Source organism: Dreissena polymorpha, chromosome 3 (genome assembly GCF_020536995.1).
Source record: "Dreissena polymorpha isolate Duluth1 chromosome 3, UMN_Dpol_1.0, whole genome shotgun sequence".
Taxonomy (NCBI): domain Eukaryota; kingdom Metazoa; phylum Mollusca; class Bivalvia; order Myida; family Dreissenidae; genus Dreissena; species Dreissena polymorpha.
The window spans coordinates 131505901-131519669 of record NC_068357.1 but is presented as its reverse complement, the minus strand read 5'-3'; the positions used below and the strand labels follow the sequence as shown (position 1 = coordinate 131519669).

Below are 13769 nucleotides of genomic sequence, written 5' to 3'. Positions count from 1 at the left end.
TCTATCATGATGAAAACACCTGCCGATCACGGTGATTTCCACGCTCACGTAAATTGTCCACGGTGGGACTGAGTTGGATGGCAGAAATCGCGCTAGGCGTAGTGTAGATAATCTGAAGGCCAAGTTCGAACATGGGCCTTGCCGGGTCAAAAACTAGGTCATGGGGTCACTTCATGTGTTTTTTAACATTCAGCATGGTGTCCTCTCTGTTATTAGCTCATCTATTTTTTGAAAAAAAACTTCACCTTGGGGTCGGCATCAACATCTGGTTATGTTTTGCGTTTAGGTACACTTTTCTCATAAAGTATCAATGCTATTGCATTCAAACTTGGTACACTTACTTACTATCATGAGGGGACTGGGCAGGCAAAGTTTGATAATAATTACAGTCAATCTTGTACTAAGAGACCACTCAAGGGAGTTATGAAAAGTGGTCTCTTAATAAAATGGTCTTTAAATAAAAAAGGCCATTCTGGAAGAATGCTTACCCTCAATTTTAATCTATATGAAGGATAATCTCTTTTGTCAACAATGATTTTAACTTTTATAATAAAATGAATATAAACACAATACATAAACAATATTTTACTTATAATGTGTTTTATTTTTTCACTTATTATAAATTATCATATATTATAAATGAATTGTGTGTACATATTTATTTGCAAAAACAACATAGACAAGGAAATATTTTTCGCGTTTTTTTTCACCTGACACATAATTTTCCAAGTCTTCAAGCACCTCGGCTTTACGCTTAAGAATGTTCTGAATTTGAGTTTTACCGACTCCAAACTCATCTGCAATTTTACGTGCACTTTTACTCTTTAACAATTCCAAAACCCGAATTTTCTCGTTCAACGTTAACACTTTTCGTTTTGACATTTTAATTTCTGCATGTACGCTTAAGAAAATCTGACTCGATTATGATACATAATGAGCTGAAAAAATTAAAACACGTCAATTGAAAACAAACAAACAGACTTGATTGGAAAATTTATTAAGTAAATAACAATGTGATTGGCTAACAAATATCTACTAATTAGCATAATTACAAATTGGTAATGTACGGATTTCGACAGATGTTGCCGATTAATAGTTTATTTTCCGCACTTCTCAGGAAATGTTTGTCGCGTACAGTGCATTGTTTCTGCACCTGTTATCTATACTCGAGAAAAATCGGCGTTGTCTCTTAACGTTCCACATAGTAAACTATTTAAGCTGTAGACTGTGCGAAATTGATATGCAGTCTACAACAATACCGGTCAGAACCGGTCAACGAGACAAAGCATAATCATAATGGTTGGTGTGAAAACAAAGCAGCGGTGTAACAGTACATCTTATCGGCTTAGATAAACAATTAACACGGATTTGTCCCTGAACGATCAATACATTAACCACTTTTACCTCCTAGTGGTCGCTTAATTCAAGATTTGGACATCAAAATACATAGAAATCAGCGGTCGCTGGTCGCGTAAGACAAAAGTCGCTGAATACAATATCATTATGTGGCGAAAAAGCTCCGTGGGATTTCAAAATGGTCGCATAAGACAAAGGTCGCTTAATACAAGTGGTCGCATCCACAAGATTGACTGTATTCTGGCTTGCATTTTGACAGAATTATGTGCCCTTTTTATGTCCCCCACTATAGTAGTGGGGGACATATTGTTTTTGCCCTGTCTGTTGGTCTGTTGGTTGGTTGGTCTGTTGGTTGGTTGGTTGGTTTGCGCCAACTTTAACATTTCGCAATAACTTTTGCTATATTGAAGATAGCAACTTCATATTTGGCATGCATGTGTATCTCATGGAGCTGCACATTTTGAGTGGTGAAAGGTCAAGGTCATCCTTCAAGGTCAGAGGTCAAATATATGTGGCCAAAATCGCTCATTTTATGAACACTTTTGCAATATTGAAGATAGAAACTTGATATTTGGCATGCATGTGTATCTAATGGAGCTGCACATTTTGAGTGGTGAAAGATCAAGGTCAAGGTCATCCTTCAAGGTCAGAGGTCAAATATATGTGGCCCAAATCGCTTATTTTTTTAATACTTTTGCAATATTGAAGATAGCAACTTGATATTTGGCATGCATGTGTATCTCATGGAGCTGCACATTTTGAGTTGTGAAAGGTCAAGGTCATCCTTCAAGGTCAGAGGTCAAATATATGTGGCCAAAATCGCTTATTTTATGAATACTTTTGCAATATTGAAGATAGCAACTTGATATTTGGCATGCATGTGTATCTCATGGAGCTGCACATTTTGAGTGGTGAAAGGTCAAGGTCATCCTTCAAGGTCAAATATATGGGTCAAAATTGCACATGTAATGTCACTTCTGCAATATTGAAGCTAGCAATTTTATATTTGAAATGCCTGTGTATCTCAAGGAGCTGCACATTTTGAGTGGTGAAGGATCAAGGTCATCCTACAAGGTCAAACATCATATAGGGGGACAATGTGTTTCACAAACACATCTTGTTATACTTAGAAAATTGAAAATGTTGGTTAAGTTTTGTGTTTAGGTCCATTTTATTCCTTAAGTATCAAAGCTATTGCTTTCATACTTGCAACACTTACTAACTATCCTAAGGGGACTGTGCAGGCAAAGTTATGTAACTCTGACTGGCATTTTGACAGAATTATGTGCCCTTTTTATACCTAGAAAATTGAAAATTTGGTTAAGTTTTGTGTTTAGGTCCACTTTTTTCCTAAAGTATCAAAGCTATTGCTTTCATACTTGCAACACTTACTAACTATCGTAAGGGGACTGTGCAGGCAAAGTTATGTAACTCTGACTGGCATTTTGTAGGAATTATGGGCCCTTTATACTTGAAAATTCCGTTAAGTTTTGTGTTTAGGTCCACTTTACCCATAAAGTATCATAGATATTGCTTTCATACTTGGAACACTCCCAAACTATCATAAGGGCACAGTAAAGGACAAGTTGCATAACTCTGGTTGTCATTTTTACGAAATTATGGCCCTTTTTTGACTTAGAAACTTTGAATATATGGTTACATTTTGTGTTTAGATCCACTTTACTTCTAAAGTATCAAGGCTATTGCTTTTAAACTTTAAATACTTTCATGCTATCATGAGGGTACTGTACCTGGCAAGTTGAATTTAACCTTGACCTTTGAATGACCTTCACTCTCAAGGTCAAATTATTAAATTTTGCTAAAATTGCCATAACTTCTTTATTTATGATTAGATTCGATTGATACTTTGACAAAACTACTCTTACCTGACATACCACAATTGAGTCCGTTAAAACCATGCCCCCCCCCCCCCCCCCCCGAATCCCCCCCATCCCCCCTCAATCCCCCCCTATTATTTTTTTTTGAATTTAAGATCATCTAATAAGTGACCACCACACCCTCAACACCAAAAAAAAATATTTATGCCCCCGGTAGGGTGGTATATAGCAGTATGTCAGTCAGTCTGTCTGTCCGTCCGAAAAAAACTTTACCATTGGCCATAACTTTTTAAGATAGCAACAGAATATTTGGCATGCATGTGTATCTCATGGAGCTGCACATTTTGAGTTTGAAAGGTCAATGTCAAGGTCATCCTTTCAAGGTCAAATATCAAATTTATGGTGTCTGTCCTTCCGAAAACTTTAACATTGGCCATAACTTTTTCAATATTGAAGATAGCAACTTGATATTTGGCATGCATGTGTATCTCATGGAGCTGAACATTTTGAGTGGTGAAAGGTCAAAGTCAAGGTTATCCTTCAAGGTAAAATGTCAAATATATGGCGTCTGTCCATCCGAAAACTTTAACATTGGCCATAACTTTTTTAATATTGAAGATAGCAACTTGATATTTGGCATGCATGTGTATCTCATGAAGCTGCACATTTTGAGTGGTGGAAGTTTAAGGTCAAGATCATCCTTCAAGGTCATCCGTCAAGGTCAATTTTTATGTCCCCCTCTATAGTAGTGGGGGACATATTGTTTTTGCCCTGTCTGTTGGTCTGTCTGTTGGTCTGTTGGTCTGTCTGTTTGCGCCAACTTTAACATTTTGCAATAACTTTTGCTATATTGAAGATAGCAACTTCATATTTGGCATGCATGTGTATCTCATGAAGCTGCACATTTTGAGTGGTGAAAGGTCAAGGTCAAGGTCATCTTTCAAGGTCAGAGGTCAAATATATGTGGCCAAAATCGCTCATTTTATGAATACTTTTGCAATATTGAAGATAGTAACTTGATATTTGGCATGCATGTGTATCTCATGGAGCTGCACATTTTGAGTGGTGAAAGGTCAAGGTCAAGGTCATCCTTCAAGGTCAGAGGTCAATTATATGTGGCCAAAATCGCTCATTTTATGAATACTTTTGCAATATTGAAGATAGCAACTTGATATTTGGCATGCATGTGCATCTCATGGAGCTGCTCATTTTGAGTGGTGAAAAGTCAAGGTCAAGGTCATCCTTCAAGGTCAGAGGTCAAATATATGTGGCCCAAATCGCTTATTTTATTAATACTTTTGCAATATTGAAGATAGCAACTTGATATTTGGCATGCATGTGTATCTCATGGAGCTGCACATTTTGAGTGGTGAAAGGTCAAGGTCATCCTTCACAAGGTCAAGGTCATCCTACAATGTCAAACATCATATAGGGGGACATTGTGTTTCACAAACACATCTTGTTTTTTTTTTAATCAAAGCGGTGTTCTCATGAAGCTGCACATTTTGAGTGGTGGAAGTTCAAGGTCATCCTTCAAGGTCAAGGTCATCCTTCAAGGTCAAAGGTCAAAAAACAAATAAAAAATATCAAAGCGGCATTATCATGAAGCTGCACATTTTGAGTGGTGGAAGTTCAATGTCAAGGTCATCCTTCAAGGTCATGGTCCTCCTTCAAGGTCAAAGGTCAAAAAATATTATTTCCAAGCGGCCTTCTCATAAAGCTGCACATTTTGAGTGGTGGAAGTTCAAGGTCAAGGTCATCCTTCAAGGTCAGGTTTTTTATATTTAAAAGCGGCGCAATAAGGGGCATTGTGTTTCTGACAAACACATCTCTTGTTTTTTTCAATTATGGTTAAAAAACACAAATATTTATTTTATTATTTTATTTTTGAAATACCGTCCAACCATCCCACCCAAGAACCCCCCCCCCCCCCCTCCCAAAAAAAAATTATTTTTTTTTTTTGCATTTTTTTGCATTTTTGGAAGATAATGAAATAAATGACCACACCCCACACTATACACCCCTCTCCACTCCACCCCTCCCTCCTTTGTGATTGAAATTGAGATAGGTCCCTTCACCTTTAAAAAGAAAAATAGATGAGCGGTCTGCACCTGCAAGGCGGTGCTCTTGTTTAAGTAGTATTCATCCGATCTTCACCAAACTTGGTCAGAAGTTTAATCTAGATAATCTGAAAGCCAAGTTTGAACATGGGCCATGCTAGATCAAAAGCTAGGTCACAGGGTCACTCAGTAAGTTTTACACATGAGCATGGTGTCCGCTCTCTATTTCAAGTAGTTTAAATCCAATCTTCACCACACTTGGTCAGAAGTTGTAACTAGATGATGTGTAGGTCAAGTTCGAACATGGGCCATGCCGGGTCAAAAACTAGGTCACAGGGTCACTTAGTGCGTTTTAAACATCACAATGTTGTCTTCTCTAGGGTCTAATTCAAGTAGTTTTCATCCAATCTTCACCAAACTTGGTCAGAAGTTGTATCTAGATGATGTCTAGGTCAAGTTTGAATATGGGTCATGCCGGTTTAAAAACTAGGTCACCGGGTATCTTAGTGTGTTTTAAACCTCACCACGTTTTCTGCTCTCTAGTTCAAGTAGTTTTCATCCAATCCTCACCAAACTTGGTCACAAGTTTTATTTAAATGATCTCTAGGACAAGTTTGAACATGGGCCATTCTGGGCCTTAAACTAGGTCACGGGGTCACTTAGTGCGTTTTTAGCTCACCTGAGCACAACGTGCTCATGGTGAGCTTTTGTGATCGCCTTTTGTCCGTCGTGCGTTGTGTGGCGTCAACATTTGACTTGTTAACTCTCTAGAGGCCACATTTATTGTCCAATCTTCATGAAATTTGGTCAGAAGATTGGTCTCAGTGATCTCTTGGATGAGTTCGAAAATGGTTTGTTTGCTTGAAAAACATGGCTGCCAAGGGGCGGGGCATTTTTTCTTATATGGCTATAGTAAAATCTCGTTAACACTCTAGAGGCCACATTTATTGGTAGTGATGTGTTTGTCAGAAACACAATGCCCCCTACTGCGCCGCATTGAAATAAAATGTCTATGTATCATTTGGCAGGTATAGAGATCATCTCCCTTTAAAGGTTATTACTTCCCTTGAATTTTGTCCAATCTTACCGGGGATGGGGGGTGGGGAGGGTCTCTCGGTCAATTATGACCATGTCAGACACCACTGACAACCAAGGCCTGTGGTTTAAAAGAGATAATAGCCAGAGTTGATCATGTATCTATGGACATAAGTCCACGGATATGTAATGAACATCAAAGAAATTATAATTGTATCATTTAAACAAAAACTTTGACAAATCAATCATTTGGGTTATAAATAATCAAAATAATAAATCTGTACAGTAACTGTGAAAAGAACTTCAATTCTTGGTAAGGAAATATATAATATGAGATTTATAATTTTATAAATTACTTCCCTTGAAAATAATTGTCTTTAACAAATGTCTATTTTTAGTAGCAAATAATTAAAAGCCACTACAGTGACTGTAGATTCACCACTCAAAATGTGCAGCTCCATGAGATACACATGCATGCCAAATATATAAAGTGGCTATGTTCAATATTGAATAATTTTCTCCCTTTTTAAAGCTTATTATCCCCACGCTTTTTGAAAAAAAGGTGGGGATATTGTGGTTATCTCCGCCGTCCGTCCGTCCGTCCGTCTGTCTGTCTGTCTTTCTGTCCGTCCGTCCTGGCCACTATCTCCTCCTACACTAAAAGCACTAGAACCTTGAAACTTACACACATGGTAGCTATGAGCATATGTGCGACCCTGCACTATTTGGAATTTTGATCTGACCCCTGGGTCAAAAGTTATAGCGGTTGGGGTGGGGCCGCGTCAGAAATTATCACTCATTTTTAGCTCATCTATTTTTTGAAAAAAAATTATGAGCTATTGTCATCACCTTGGCGTCGGCGTCGGCGTCGGCGTCGGCGTCGGCGTTGGCGTTGGCGTCGGCGTCCGGTTAAGTTTTGCGTTTAGGTCCACTTTTCTCAGAAAGTATCAATGCTATTGCATTCAAACTTGGTACACTTACTTACTATCATGAGGGGACTGGGCAGGCAAAGTTAGATAACTCTGGCGTGCATTTTGACAGAATTATGTGCCCTTTTTATACTTAAAAAATTGAAAATTTTGGTTAAGTTTTGCGTTTAGTTCCACTTTTCTCAGTAAGTATCAATGCTATTGCATTCAAACTTGGTACACTTACTTACTATCATGAGGGGACTGGGCAGGCAAAGTTAGATAACTCTGGCGTGCATTTTGACAGAATTATGTGCCCTTTTTATACTTAAAAAATTGAAAATTTTGGTTAAGTTTTGCGTTTAGTTCCACTTTTCTCAGTAAGTATCAATGCTATTGCATTCAAACTTGGTACACTTACTTACTATCATGAGGGGACTGGGCAGGCAAAGTTAGATAACTCTGGCATGCATTTTGACAGAATTATGTGCCCTTTTTATACTTAGAAAATTGACAATTTTGGTTAAGTTTTGTGTTTAGGTCCATTTTATTCCTTAAGCATCAAAGCTATTGCTTTCATACTTGCAACACTTACTAACTCTCATAAGGGGACTGTGCAGGCAAAGTAATGTAACTCTGACTGGCATTTTGACAGAATTATGTGCCCTTTTTATACTTAGAAAATTGAAAATTTGATTAAGTTTTGTGTTTAGGTCCACTTTATTCCTACAGTATCAAAGCTATTGCTTTCATACTTGCAAGATTTATGAACTATCATAAGGGGACGGTGCAGGCAAAGTTATGTAACTCTGACTGGCATTTGGACGGAATTATGGGCCCTTTATACTTAGAAAATTGAAAATTTGGTTAAGATTTATGTTTTGGTCCACTTTACCCCCTAAAGTATCATAGATATTGCTTTCATACTTGGAACACTCACAAACTATCATAAGGGTACAGTAAAAGGACAAGTTGCATAACTCTGGTTGTCATTGTTACGGAATTATGGCCCTTTTTTGACTTAGTAACTTTTAATATATGGTTAAATTTTGTGTTTCGATCCACTCGAAGTATCAAGGCTATTGCTTTCAAACTTCAAATACTTACATGCTATCATGAGGTTACTGTACCTGGCAACTTGAATTTTACTTTGACCTTTGAATGACCTTGACTCTCAAGGTCAAATTATTAAATTTTGCTAAAATTGCCATAACTTCTTTATTTATGATTAGATTGATTGATACTTTGATGAAACTACTCTTACCTGACATACCACAATAGACTTCACCCAAACCATCCCCCGTGCCCTCCCCCCCTCCCCCGTGCCCTCCCCCCTCCCCCCCCCCTAATTTTTTTTTTTTTTTTTTTTTTTTTTTTTTAAGATCATGCTCACAAATGACACCACCACCCCTCACACTATACCCCCCCCCACCCCCCAACCCCAACCCCCCCCCCAATTTTTTTTTTTTTTTTTTTTTTTTTTTGTTTTTTAAGATCATCTCACAATTATCACCACACCCTCACACTATACCACCCCCCCCAATTTTTTTTTTAATACGGTTATGTTTGAAATACCGTCCAACCATCGCACCCCACCCCCCCCCCCAATTTTTTTTTTTTTTTTTTTTTTTTTTTTTTTTTTTAAGATCATCTCACAAATTATCACCACACCCTCACACTATACCCCCCCCCCCCAATTTTTTTTTTAAACGGTTATGTTTGAAATACCGTCCAACCATCGCACCCAACCCCCCCCCCCCCCCCCCCCGATTTTTTTTTTTTTTTCGCTTTTTTGGAAGATAATGTAATAAATGTCCACAACCCCACACTATACACCCCTCTTCACTCCACTCCTCCCTCCTTTGTGATTGAAAATGAGAGTCCCTTCACCTTTAAAAAGAAAATAGATGAGCGGTCTGCACCCGCAAGGCGGTGCTCTTGTTTTAGGTTATTTTACATTTACTTCTTTATTTCTACCACCGATTCACTTCAAATTGATACTGGACCTCTCTTATGACAATACGGTCAATCTCAACCATGCATGGCCCCATTCCCAACCCTGGGGCGCCCCGCCCACATAGGCCACACCCACCAAAAATTTCCATTTACTATAATTTTTTCATTTCTACACGGATTCACTTCAAATTGATACTGAACTTTTTGTTATGACATTAGGGTCAATCTCAACTATGCATGGCCCCAATCCCAACCCTGGGGCGCCCGCCCACATAGGCCACACCCACCAAAAAATTCCATTTACTATAATTTTTTCATTTCTACACGGATTCACTTCAAATTGATACTGAACTTCTCTTATGACATTAGGGTCAATCTCAACTATGCATGGCCCCATTACCAACCCTGGGGCCCCGCCCACATAGACCACACCCGCCCAAAATTGCCTTTTACTATAATTTCTTCATTTCTACACCGATTCACTTCAAATTGATACTGAACTTCTCTTATGACAATACGGTCAATCTCAACTATGCATGGCACAATTACCAACCCTGGGGCGCCCTGCCCACATATGTCACACCCACCCAAAATTGCCTTTTACTATAACTTCTTTATTTCTACACCAATTCACTTCTAATTGATGATGAACTTCTCTTATGACAATACGGTCAATCTCAGCTATGCATGGCCCCATTACCAACCCTGGGGCACACCTAGGTAAAACATTTGGCGTGGGGATACGCGTCGGCCTCTGCCGCGCCATTTCTAGTTACTTATTTATTGTCAAATCTTCATGAAATTTGGTCAGAAGATCTGTCTCAATGATATCTTGGATGAGTTCGAAAATAATTATGTTTGCTTGAAAAAAATGGCTTCCAAGGGGCGGGGCATTTTTCCTTATATGGCTAAAGCAAAATCTTGTTAACACTCTAGAGGCCACATTTGCTGTCTGATCTTCATGAAACTTGGTGAGAAGATTCATCCAGATAATATCTTGGATGAGTTCAAAAATGATGCCGGTTGGTTGAAAAACATGGCTTCCAGGGGGCGGGGCATTTTTCTTTATATGGCTATATTAAAACCTTGTTTACACTCTAGAGGCCACATTTATTTTCTGATCTTCGTGAAACTTAGTCAGAAGATTTGTCCCAATAATATCTTGTTATCTCAGGTGAGCGACTTTGGGCCTTTCAGGCCCTCTTGTTTAACATTCAGCATGGTGTCCGCTCTCTAATTCAAGTAGTTTACATCCGATCTTCACCAAACTTGGTCAGAAGTTTTATGGAGATGATCTTAAGGCCAAGTTAGAACATGGGCCTTTCTGGGTCAAAAACTAGGACAAGGGGTCACTAAGTGCATTTTAAAAATTGGGCATGGGGTCCGCTGTTTTTTGTGAAGACGACATGCAAAATATTATGTGTCAATGCGGCATGTGGGGGTATTCGTCACGTCTGTGACAAAGCTTTAGTTTTGTTTGTAGGTAACTCATATACATACCTTGCTTTAAAAGTTTCAAAATCTAGATTCTTTACATGGTCTCATTTATTTTTAGCTCACCTGTCACGAAATGACACGGTGAGCTTATGTTATCGTGTGATGTCAGTCGTGCTTGCGTGCTTGAATCCCTCAACAATTTGTTTGTGTAGACATTAGAGGTCACAGTTTTCATCCAATCTTTATTAAATGTAGTCAGAATGTTTATCTTGATGAAATCTGGGTTGGGATTGTATTTGGTTCATCTGGGGTGAAAAACAAGGTCACTAGGTAAAATCATAGAAAAACTTGTGCAGACAATAGAGGTCACAGTTTTCATCAGATCTTAATGAAATATGGTCAGAATGTTTGTCTTGTTAAAATCTGAGTTGGGATCAAATTTGGGTCATCTTGGGTCAAAAACTAGGTCACAAGGTCAAAGTTTAAAAAATACTTGTGTAGACAGTAGAGGTCACAGTTTTCATCCAATCTTAATCAATTTTGGCCAGAATGTTAATCTTGATGAAATCTGGGTTGGAATTGTTTTTGGGTCATATGGGGTCAAAAATGAGGTCACTAGGTCAAATCATAGAAAAACCTTGTGTAGACAATAGAGGTCACAGTTTCCATCAGATCTTTATGAAACTTTGTCAGACTGTTTATCTTGATGATGTCTGGATTGGGATTTTATTTTGGTCAACTAGGCTAAGAAACTAGGTCAAATCATAGAAAAACTTGTATTAGTCTCAGATAGAAATGTTTATCTGTTCTAGACATGCATTGTTTTCTCGTCTATTGATTTTAATTTATACATGTGAAGTTAATAAAAACATTGAATTTCAGATGCTTACTTTTATTTACTAACCCAATACATGGTATTTATTGACCATTACTTTCACGATTACTACAAAAATATTTGTGGCTATTCCAGCCAATATCCTTACATTTAATTTATTCACATTTACACTAAAAAGCATACTTGTTTGCAAATGTCTGTCCATCTGTGTATATTATTACACCATTGGTTGGCTTTTAACATTAACTGACCAAGCTTGACTAGCTATCACATCTGCTGGTGTTGTCTGTCTTTCGTCTAAATTTGGATCACACAAGAAACAACTGGGGTCAAAACACAGTCAAGAGGTCATATCTGTTTGTGCTTTAGAATGTCGATTCTAGTAGTATAGCCATACAATTGATATGATGTGATCTGGTTTCATTTATCTATGAGCCATCTTGAATCAAAATGTACATAATATTATAAAGAGCATGTAGGAGCTCCTGTTCATGTATTATACCAGTTTTCCTCAGATGAGTGATCTAGGGCCATCTTATTTTTTCGGCGTAAGCTGTATTAAGCCAGCTTTTCACCCTGACTTGACCTTTGTAAGTGTCCAATAATACTCAAATAAAATTTCCCGCGGCTAGGTACGAATGAATACACTTCATTTATTCCATTGGCTGATTTGAGTATAACACCATAACATTGGAAACATATCCGCGTCTTTGTAACACTGTTTTACTGCATGAAACAATTTTATCTCTAATGAAAAGGCTCAATAGATAGAACAGTTTTACAATCAATTTTCGACATAAATACAGTTTGTGCGTTCACCTTTTATTTTCAGAGAATTACCAGCGCAAAAGCGTTTATACTAGTAGCTATGTTGTCATATTTAGTACTTACTTGCATTGCATTTCAACCCGCGAGGTTTCGGGTCAACTCGCGGCCATTTGTGAAAGTCAGAGTTTATATACAGTTCATCACGGGAGTTCGCAGAAGGGGTTGCGATCATTGTGTTACACCGGTCTTACTGACAATAACGTACTGACTGTAATGCATTGCATTCCAATCCGCAAGGTATCAAGGTCAGTTTGCGGTCAGTTGCAGAAATCTTTATATAAACGCCGTCTCGTAAACTTTGTGCACTTGAAGTCTGTTTTGATCAGAAAGATACTAAATAAAGATATTCGGCGATATTATTGTGGTATGTCAATCATCGATTTTTAATATGGTTTCAACATTTGCATGATAAGGACCAATTTTGATAAAAATAATTAGAAATATTTATCCATTTAGACCAGTTTATTAAGCATGAGCACAATAATTCACTATACTATAATTATGCAATTAAATAAGATTCGAGTATTGCCGGCTGACCTATATGCAATCGTTTATTTTCATGTTTCTTGTGTTTTTCTATTCTGTAAATATAGATATCTGAGTAATAATATCACATAAAGCAAAATAAGCCACGAAATCTGGCGCAACACCCCGTAATTGATTTGCTTATGATGTAGCTAAGAACTGCGCAGAAAAAAGGCATCCGCTACTTTTTATCTCATAGAGATAACTTTTGATCGTTCATAAACATCGACCACAATCAACGCCGTATATCTTTTTAAAAGATATTTCTTGTTAGCTATGGCCATGAAATTTGTCCCATTCGTGCTTAATGATATACCTAGCCTGAGTGTGATAGAATTTAAGTTGATGTAACAAGGTTAGTCAGGTGAGTGATTCAGGGCCATTATGGCCCTCTTGTTTCATATACCCTACAACTTAACTACGAATATTGAACATCACATAATTATTTGTGGTCAATATATAAGGTGTCACTGACAGAACATGTATTTTAAAATTATTTTATTATTTTAAAACCTGTTTCAAAGCAGAAGAATGGTTGAGAACCCTGGATTGGGATAGGTCAATTTTTTGTTTGGTTATCTAGTTGCTCAGAAGAAGTTTTAGACATTTCATTCAAACTTAAAACATGTATTACCCATACTGAATTGACTCCTTTCCAGACCTCATCAGGTCAATGCAATGTGGTACAGAAATGGGACTCTGGTTTCCTCTTAGCAACTGCAAACAATTGAGCTCTTGTCATGAAACTACTTGCAATTTTCATAGATGCTTTTCACCATAAATTCATTTGGGATTGCAAATGGTTTCAAGGTCGCTGTTACTTAATAACTCACTTAAATTTAAGATTTTGTATTGAAACTACATACATAAATGCATTGTATTCAAATATAGCATTGACTTGAATTGGATGGTATACGGTCAAGGTTGACCATAAGATATTCTTGTAATAACTTGAAAAAAGTTAAGCAAGTAATGAAACTTGATTCATTTT

At 37.6% G+C, this 13769-nt stretch overlaps 1 protein-coding gene and 1 long non-coding RNA gene across 8 annotated transcripts in view; both read left to right on the top strand.

Annotated features, from left to right (window-relative positions):
* LOC127871481 (uncharacterized) overlaps positions 1-13769 on the top strand; it is a 362002-nt gene that overhangs the window by 216862 nt on the left and 131371 nt on the right. The window lies entirely within an intron of this gene.
* Positions 1686-4659, top strand: LOC127871490 (uncharacterized). The gene is made up of 3 exons (XR_008045370.1): positions 1686-1856; positions 2155-2280; positions 4425-4659. It is a non-coding gene; the product is annotated as an uncharacterized LOC127871490 (long non-coding RNA).